The following is a 10,526-nucleotide window of genomic DNA, read 5'->3' on the forward strand; positions in this document are numbered from 1 at the left end:
AGAAGGAGGCAGTGTGGTCATGGCAAGGCCCCGCCAGGTCCACAACATGCTGCTGCTGCCAGGTACCTCCCTGGAATTGTGCTCCTGGTGCCCAACCCTGAGCCTGTGACAGCACCAGGTATCTAGCTTGTGACAGTGCCTGGTGCCTGGCCTGTGAGGCACCCCTAGTGCCTAGTCCAAGCTCCTTTATGAAGCCCTTCTCATGGGCCCCCTGGGAGTGTGGAAACTGAGGCACTAATAGTGGGGTGGCTAGTTCCTGCTGTAGGTGACCGAGCTGGAACTGGAGTTTTCCTTTTTCCCATAGGTTCTGCATTTTCAAGAGAACGGCTCCTGGGTATAGGGAGGCCAGGTGTTTTGGGCCTGGGAAGGTGGCTTCCTGAGAGGATGCAGCTTGCAGGCCTGGGTCTTCATGAATCAGCAAAATAAATGACATCTTGCGATCCCTCCTGCCCACTCCACCGAGGTCCCCTCCCCAAGGAACCCATGCTCCTCACACTGTCCATGAGGATGGTTCACTCCTGCTCCACCCTGTTGCCAGTGTTGTCAAGTACTTGGGGTAGTGAGGTTGCTCACACACTGCTGGGGGAGATGGACTGGGGCCATCGCTGTGGAAGACTGTTTGGAATCATTTAGTAAAGCAGAAAATGTGCCTACCCCACAATCTGCAGTTCCCCGCCCTGGTTGTGAGCCCTAGAAACAGTCATGCACATAGGCAGCAGGAAAGACATGCAAGATTTTTGACAGCGGCACTGTTGGGTAGAGCCCCAGCTGGAAGCTACCCAACTGCCATCAGAGACATGATGGGTGCACAGAATACTCAACAGCAATGAAAATGGACCACAACATGTAACAACATGGTGAATCTCATCAACATATTGTTGAGTAAAAGAAGTCAGACACAAAAGGTACATACTGTATGCAACTGAAAAATGGGCAAAGCAAACCATTTTTAGGGATATATGGCAGAAAATCAAGGAAGATTATCCTTATAATTAGATTTCCTCTAGGGGGAAAGAAGAAGAAAAAGAGAGAGAGAAGAAAGAAAATCCAGAGAAGAAAAACCCTGTCTACTCTTCTGTCTTTGTGGAAAATAATACGCTGGGGGAAACAATCAATCAATAAAACAAAACAAGATAATTGAATAAAGACCATATCCATTACCACCACCACTGTGAATACAAAAAAACCCTACTTTTAAATGTCAACAATTCTTATACAGTCACGCACCATATAATGATGTTTTGGTCTACAACAGACTGCATATGTGATGGCGGTCCCATAAGATTAGTACCATATAGCCTAGGTGTGTAGTAGGCTACACTATCTAGGTTTGTGTAAGTACACTCTACGATGTTCGCACAACAATGAAATCCTCTAACGATGCCCTTCTCAGAACATGTCCCCATCATTAAGCAACACATGACTGTATTGGGTAGAAAAAAAAAATCCACTCACATGCTACTTGAGACCCACCTAAAACAAAATGACATGAAGCAGTTGAAAGATAAAAGATGGGCCAAAATATATTAAATATATGCAAGCAAAAATAGAGAGGACAATGTTAATCTCTAAGAATGTGATTCAGGACAAAAGCTTTAAACAGGAAAAAAAAAGTTATTTTATGTTGAAAAAAGATAAAAATTGCAATAACTATGTAACATCATAAAGTTCTATTCATCAATAACATAACATCAAACATATGAAGCAAAATCAACCAGTAATACAAGAGAAATTGAAAAACCTCACTTGTAGTGAGAAAGTCTTCTCCAATTCTCTCTGTCTTTGAGGGATGGAATATCTACAAAAAATCAACCCCACACTAGACTTCTAAGAAAACCACAATAACTTCCCTAAAAGTAGAACTAGTTGGGCCACATTTTTTACCATGATGCAATAAAACAAGGATTTAATAACAAAAGAGTAGGCAAAATAAACCAAATGACTTGAAAAATTTTAAACTTTATTAACTTATTTTGAGGAAATAAAAATATTACATAAACTACTTAGAAAATACTAATAATTAGAACAATGCATAAAAAAATTTATTGAGTGTGTTGAAGACAAATCCATAACTTCAAAGGTATTTATTATTGAATAAGAAAGAATGAGGGGCGGCCCCATGGCTTAGCGGTTAAGTGCGTGCGCTCTGCTGCTGGCGGCCCGGGTTCGGATCCCGGGCGCGCACCAACGCACCGCTTCTCTGGCCGTGCTGGGGCTGCGTCCCACATGCAGCAACTAGAAGGATGTGCAACTATGACATATGACTATCTACTGGGGCTTTGGGGAAATAAATAAATAAATAAAATTATAAAAAAAAAAAAAAAAGAAAGAATGAAATTAGGGGCCGGCCCCATGGTGTAGCGGTTAAGTGCACGCGCTCCACTGCTGGCGGCCCGGGTTCGGATCCCAGGCACGCACTGACGCACCGCTTGTCAGGCCGTGCTGTGGCGGCGTCCCATACAAAGTGGAGTAAGATGGGCACAGATGTTAGCCCAGGGCCAGTCTTCCTCAGCAAAAAAAGAGGAGGATTGGCATGGATGTTAGCTCAGGGCTGATCTTCCTCACAAAAAAAAAAAGAGAGAGAATGAAAATAAATGAATTAAATGCTCCAATCAAGAAACTTTTATAGTACAGGTGCAAAATAAACCCAAGGAAAATCTGTAGGAAACATGTACAAAATATAAAATTATACCCTAATCAATTAGAACAGCAGAAGTAGGCATGAACTCTATGATCTAGAGCTTTGAAAAAACAAATAATATTAAATAGGGCAAAAGGCATATTTTATATTGCTAAGGTATAACCCTCCAAGAGGGTATAGGTCTAGTAGGCATGAACCGTGCACTCCTAACATCACGGCTTTGAAACATAAAGCAAGAATTGCTGGAACTGCAAGAAGAAATAGACAGTCTTAATTCTCGTGAAATCAACAGATTATACTGACATAAAATACTTGAAGTGTTGAGAGGTTCTGAATAACACAATCAACAAGCCAGATCTAATCAGTTACAGCTAGAACTTTGTTTCAAAACACACAACACTTTCATTTCAAATGCACATGGCCGGAGTCTGCCCAGTGGTGCAATCGGTTAAGTGCTCATGCTCCAATTCCGTGGCCCAGGGTTCGCCAGTTCAGATCCCAGGCGCGCACCAACACATCGCTTGTCAGGCCATGCTGTTTCGGCATCCCTTATAAAGTGGAGTAAGATGGGCATAGATGTTAGCCCAGGGCCAGTCTTCCTCAGCAAAAAAAGAGGAGGATTGGCATCGGATGTTAACTCAGGGCTGATATTCCTCACACACAAAAAAAACATGCACATGAAACTTTCATTAAAACTGACCAATCCAACAACATTTTTCACAGAAATAGAACAAAGAATCCTAAAATTTATATGGAACAACAAAAGACCTCGAATAGCTAAAGGAATCCTAAGAAAAAAGAACAAAGCTGGAGGTATCACACTCCCTGATTTCAAAATGTACTACAAAGCTATAGTAACCAAAACAGCATGGTACTGGCACAAAAACAGACACACAGATCAATGGAATAGAATCGAAAGCCCAGAAATAAACCCACACATCTATGGACAGCTAATCTTTGACAAAGGAGCCAAGCACATACAATGGGGAAAAGAAAGTCTCTTCAACAAATGGTGTTGGGAAAACTGGATAGCCATATGCAAAAAAATGAAAGTAGACCCTTACCTTACACCATATACAAAAATTAACTCCAAATGGATTAAAGACTTGAATGTAAGACCTGAAACTGTGAAACTTCTAGAAGAAAACATAGGCAGTACGCTCTTCGACATCAGTCTTAGCAACATCTTCTCAAACACCACGTCTGACCGGGCAAGAGAAACAATAGAAAAAATAAACAAATGGGACTACATCAAACTAAAAAGCTTCTGCACAGCAAAGGAAACCATCAACAAAATGAAAAGACAACCTAACAATTGGGAGAAGATATTTGCAAACCATACTTCTGATAAGGGCTTAATCTCCAAAATATATAAAGAACTCATGCATCTTACCAACAAAAAAACTACCAACCCAATTAAAAAATGGGCAAAAGACCTGAACAGACATTTCTCCAAAGAAGATATACAGATGGCCAACAGACACATGAAAAGATGTTCAAAATCATTAACTATCAGGGAAATGCAAATCAAAACTACAATGAGATATCACCTGACGCCCGTCAGAATGGCTATAATTAACAAGACAGGAAACAACATGTGTTGGAGAGGATGTGGAGAGAAGGGAACTCTCATACACTGCAGGTGGGAGTCCAAACTGGTCCAGCCACTATGGAAAACAGTATGGAGATTCCTCAAAAAATCAAGGATAGAACTACCATATGATCCAGCCATCCCACTGCTGGGTATTTACCCAAAGAACTTGAAAACACCAATTTGTAAAGGTACATGCACCCATGTGTTCATTGCAGCATTATTCACAATAGCCAAGACTTGGAAGCAACCTAAGTGCCCATCAGGGGACGAATGGATAAAGAAGCTGTGGTATATGTACACAATGGAATACTACTCAGCCATAAGAAACGATGAAATCCAGCCATTTGTGACATCATGGATGGACACTGAGGGTATAATGCAAAGTGAAATAAGTCAGAGGGAGAAGGTCAAATACCGTATGATTTCCTTCATTAAGTAGTAGATAATAACAACAATAAACAAACACATAGGGACAGAGATTGGATTGGTGGTTACCAGAGGGGAAGGGAGGAGGGAGGAGGGTGAAAGGGATAATTTGGTACATGTGTGTGGTGATGGGTTGTAATTAGTATTTTGGTGGTGAACATGATGTAATCTATGCAGAAATAGAAGTACAATGATGTACACCTGAAATTTTTACAATGTTATAAACCAATGTTACTGCAATAAAAAAAAAATAAAAAAATAAAAAAATAAAAATAAATAAATAAAAAAAAAAAACTGACCAAATACTAGGCACAAATAAAACCTCAATAAATTCCAAAATGCAGAAATTAAATCCATATTGTGATATAATCTTTAATAGAGAAAAAGAAGAAGTCCCCTCCCTTCCCCCAAACTATCCATCAGGAAATTAAATAATGCCCTTCTATATATAACTCGGGTTAAATAAGAAATATAGTGTGAAATTAAAAACAATATAGAAATGAATGACAGTAAGGTCAACACATACCAAATTCTGTGAAATATGGCCAAAGCGAGACTCAGAGCAAATTTTATTGAATTAAATGAAAAAATTAGAAACCAAAGAAGTCTATAATAATAAACTAAGAATACTACTCAAAAAGTTAGAAAAAGAACAATAAAATAAATCCCCCAAAATTAGAAGGTTGGCATTACTAAAGCTAAAAGAGCTTTAATAAAATAAAATAAACAAAAAGAAGCAGATTTGATCACTAAAACCAAAAGTTAGTTTGTACCATTTAGGAGTTCCCAAGTAAGAGAAACTTTCACTCCAACAGGCTTAAAATTTCTTTCTCCTCTCTTGAGTAGGGGCAGCTTCATCCTGAGTCAGTCTCCTCTTGAAAAATGGTTGCCAACAGCCCATAACCTTCTGCTTCCTCATCCACATTCAGAGATACAGAGTGTGCATGTCTCTCCTCTAACCATGCCTTATGCTGATGGGGATAACCTAACTGGGGTCAGGTGGCCAGGGCACCGGCTATGCTAACTAGACCAAGTCAATGAGCCACCCTTTCTGGGAGATGGGAGTGTGACAGCTTCCTCCTGAAGAACATGCGCAGCATGGCAGAGGGTGTGGGTGGGCTGACCAGGACCTGGCGTAAAATGAGAGGAGGAGGGTTCCCTTAAAGCTAACCAATAAAAGTACACCAGATGGTTTTTTGAAAACATCTATGAAATAGACAAAAATTTGGCAATTCTAATGTTTAATAAGTAAGAAAAGGGAGACAGTATACGTATAAATAATATTAGGAAAGGGGCCAAAGGTTCAAATTTTATATATCAGTTTGAATTTTAAAATCTAAGCTAAATCAAGTGATTTGATATACTAAAACTAATGCAAAAAGAGGTGGGAAATCAAACTAGGCAAATAACTATAAAAGATATTTTTTAAATAGTCAAAGACTTGTTCCCTAAAAAAGGCATCAGGCCCAGTGAGTTTTATGTGCACAATCTACCAAACCTAAGATAGCAGATAATGCTGGTGTTAAATAAACTGCTCTGGGGCATAGAAAAATACTAGAAGCCCTCTCACCCTGTTTTAAGAGGCTAACGTAGCAATGACATTGAACTTGAACAAAAGGTGGAACAAAAAGGAAAACTGTAGGCCAGTCCAACATTGGGCAAAAATTTTAAACAAAATGCCAGCAAATTGATTCCACAGTATATTGAAGGATTTATCTAAGAAATCTATTGAGATCTAGTACAGTCACACATCACACAACAGCAGGGATACATTCTGAGAATGCATAATTACATGATTTCATCATTGTGTGAACATAATAGAGTGTGTTTACACAAACCTAGATGGTATAGCCTACTACACACTTAGGCTATACGGTAAAGCCTATTGTTACTAGGCTACAAACCTGTACAGCATGTTACTGTACTGAATACTGTAGGCAATTGTAACACAATGGTAAATATTTGTGTATACAAACATAGAAAAGGTACAGTAAAAATACAGCATAAAAGATAAAAAATGGTACACCTGCATAGGGCACTTACCATGAATGGAGCTTGCAGGACCAGAAGTTGCTCTGGGTGAGTCCGTGAGTGAGTGGTGAGTGAATGTGAAGGCCTAGGACGTTACTGCACACGACTGTGGACTTTACAAACACAGTACATTTAGGCTACACTCAATTTATAAAAAGTATTTTTCTTTCTTTAATAATAAATTAACCTTAGCTTATTGTAATTTTTTTAATTTATACATTTTTTAATTTTTTCAACTTTTTGACTCTGTTGTAATAGCACTTAGCTTAAAACACAAATATATTGCACAGCTGTCAAAAAATATTTTCTTTCTTTCTTTTCTAATTCTATAAGCTTTCTTCTATTCTTTTATTTTTTAATTTTTTTTTTAAACTTTTTTTTTAAAAACTAAGACACAAGGACACACCTTAGCCTAGGCCTACCCAGGGTCAGGATCATCAATATCACCGTCTTCACCTCCACATCTTGTCCCATTGGAAGGTCTTCAGGGGCAACAACATGCATGGAGCTGCCATCTCCTGCGATAACAACACCTTCTTCCGGAATACCTCCTGAAGGACCTGCCTGAGGCTCTTCTTGAGGAGCTGTCACTCTTTTCAGAAACATGTCCATGGTGGTCTGCTTGGTTTGTTTCTGTTTTTCATCATAGATTTGCTTGCAAGCAGATAATGCGCCATGAACACTCCTCTGTATTAATGAAAACTTTCGGTGTTGGGATCCCTGTTTTCAAATTTCTTAAGGAGCTTGTTGAGGTCTGAAAAAGCTTCTGCTAAACCTTCACTATAAATTTTCTTGGGGGTTCTTCTTCTTTTTCTTCTCCTGCAGGCTCCTTTTCTCTTGCCTCTCCTTCAACTGTGCGTTCCTGTTCCAGTTCCAACAACGCCTCATTAGTCATTTCCTCAGGAACCACCTCTATGAGCTCCTCAATGTCATCCTTGTCTACACCCAGGTTAAAGTTGTTTGCCATCTCAACCACAGCCTTGTTGATTTTTGCAACCTCTTCGTCCTTTGCAAATCCTTTGAAGTTATGGACAAACCTCTTCAGTGTCTTCTTCCAGATGCCATACACTCCTTAGCAACATCACCCCAAGCCCAAGCAAGGTTCTTGATGTAGTCATAGACGTTGTAATCCTTCCAGAACTGCATCAGTGTCTTCCTCAGTAGCAGCAATAGCCTGGGCAAAGGTCCTCCTCAGATAGTAGGCCTTAAAAGCTGCTATAACTCCTTGATCCATCGGTTGGACCAAAGAGGTGGTGTTTGGCAGAAGAAACAACCTTTGGCAGGATAAAGATCACCTTTAAAAGGAGGATGTCCGGGAGCATTACCAACAATAAGCAAATCTTGAAAGGTATGCTATTCTCCAAACAGTACTTCTTCATTTTGCTGGCAAAGCAATTCAGGACGGCATCTTGGAAGAGAAGCTGAGTCATCCCTGATTTCTTATTGCTCCTGTAGTACTCTGGCAGTGTGTGCTTACTGATATACTTGAAGGCCCTTGGGGTTCCCACTGTGCCAGATCACAAAGGGTTTCAATTTGTAGCCTGCAACATTGCCCCCAAGCAAGACTGTTATCCTGTCCTTAAAAGCCCTGAAACCTGGCATTGACTTGGCCTCCTTATGGATGAAAGTTCTTTCAGGCATCCGTTTCTAGAAAAGGGAGGTTTCATCCATATTGAACATTTCCTCTGGCAAGTAATTTTCCTCCACAATCAGCTTATCTAGTTTCCAAAAATTATTCCGCTGCCTTCACATCAGTACGCGAAGACTCACCACTCACTTTCACATTATGTAATGAATAGCGAGTCTTGAATCATTTAAACCACCCACAGCTAGCAGTAAATTCAATATCATGGTCAGGCCCATCTTTTTCTTTCAACACCGCAAACAAACTTTGCTTTGGCCATGATCATCATAGTGCTGAAGGGGATACACTTCTATGTTTGGTCTTCAATCCAGGTCATTAGAAGTTTCTCCATGTCTGATATACACCTTTCTTGAATTTTTCTTAGTCTTATTGCCTTCAATGAAGAAGATCCTTTAACAGCTTCCATCACTTTGCTCTTGTTCTTCAAGATCATAGTTATGGTGGAATGGGACAGGCCTGACTAGCAAGCAATAACCATCACTGATTTTCCACCTTCGTTGTCCTTAATCACTTCTAATTTCATTTCCAGGTCAATGACTCGACATGGCCTCTTACTGGCAACATTAGCAGTGGATTTTGTATGCTTAGGGGCCATGATGAACAAAACAACACGAGATTAAATCAAGCACAAAGGAAAATGATGCAATCAAGAGACGTGGTAAACATGATATACAAGGCTGCTGCCAGCATAACACAGCATATTGTTTGGTTTCATTTTGTTTTTTTTGTGACGAAGATCAGCCCTGAGCTAACATCCATGGCGATCCTCCTCCATTTTTTTCCCTTTTTCTCCCCAAAGCCCCAGTAGATAGTAGTATGTCATAGTTGCACATCCTGCTAGTTGCTGTATGTGGGACGCCACCTCAGCATGGCCTGACAAGCTGTGCATCGGTGAGCGTCTGGGATCAGAACCCAGGCCGCCAGTAGTGGAGCAAGTTCACTGAACCACTAAGCCACGGGGCCAGCCCCCAAGCATATTGTTTTACAGTAAACTTTTATATAAGTAGAAAGAGTACACTCTAAAGTAACATTAAAGAGTATAGTATAGTAAATACACAAACCAGTAACATAGTCGTTTATCATTATCAAGGATTATGTGGTTTACACAATTGTATGTGCTATACTTTTATACGACTGGCAGCGCACTAGCTTTTTGTGTGTGTGTGTGAGGAAGATCAGCCCTGAGCTAACATCCATGCCAATCTTCCTCTTTTTGCTGAGGAAGACTGGCCCTGAGCTAACATCCGTGCCCATCTTCCTCCACTTTATGTGGGACACTGCCACAGCATGGCCTGACAAGCGGTGTGGCAGTGCGCGCCCAGGATCCGAACCCGGGCCGCCAGCAGCAGAGTGCACACACTTAATCGCTACACCATGGGGCCGGCCCCCGCAGTACCACTTTTACACCAGCATCACCACAAACACGTGTAATGCGTTGTGCTATGACATTATGATGGCTACAATCTCACTAGGTGATACAAATTTTTCAGCTCCATTATAATCCTATGGAACCACCATCACATACGTGGTCTGTTGTTGACCAAAATGTCAGTATACAGTGCATGACTGTAATGTATTTCAGTATGTGAACAAATTAAATAACAAAAATCATATAATTATTTTAATAGTTCACTACCACATCACCAGGGCCCAAAACAGTGCCTGGCACAGAGAAGACTCCCAATAAATATCTGTGGAATAGATGAAAGAATGAAGTCAGGGTCAGCACATGTACTCCCACCATTATTGCTACTATTTCACATTGTGCTGGAGGTCTCCAGCAATGAGACAACAAAATAAATAAATGGTATGACTTTCAAAAAGGAGATTTTTAGGAGATTTAGTTACCCAAAAATAAGCCAAGAGAATCCACTGAAAAATGATTGAATTAAATAAGACAGTTTTGCAAGACAGTCAGGAATCAAGATCATTATTTTTTTTAAAAACCCATCAACAGCTTTAAAATACTTAACACGTAAAATCAGAAAAAATGTAATGTGAAAGATAACAGCCACAATAAATATAACCAAAATTTGTAAAATATTTAGAAATAAACAATGTTTTTCCAGACATCCATGAATAGTAGAGATGAATAAATGGAGACATATACCATATCCCTGGTTAGGAACTCAACGTTGTAAAAATGATAGTTCTCCCCAAATTAGTCTGTGTATTTAATTTCAATTCAA

This window comes from Ceratotherium simum, chromosome 5, assembly GCF_057802395.1.
Source record: "Ceratotherium simum simum isolate JZ-2026a chromosome 5, ASM5780239v1, whole genome shotgun sequence".
Lineage (NCBI taxonomy): Eukaryota > Metazoa > Chordata > Mammalia > Perissodactyla > Rhinocerotidae > Ceratotherium > Ceratotherium simum.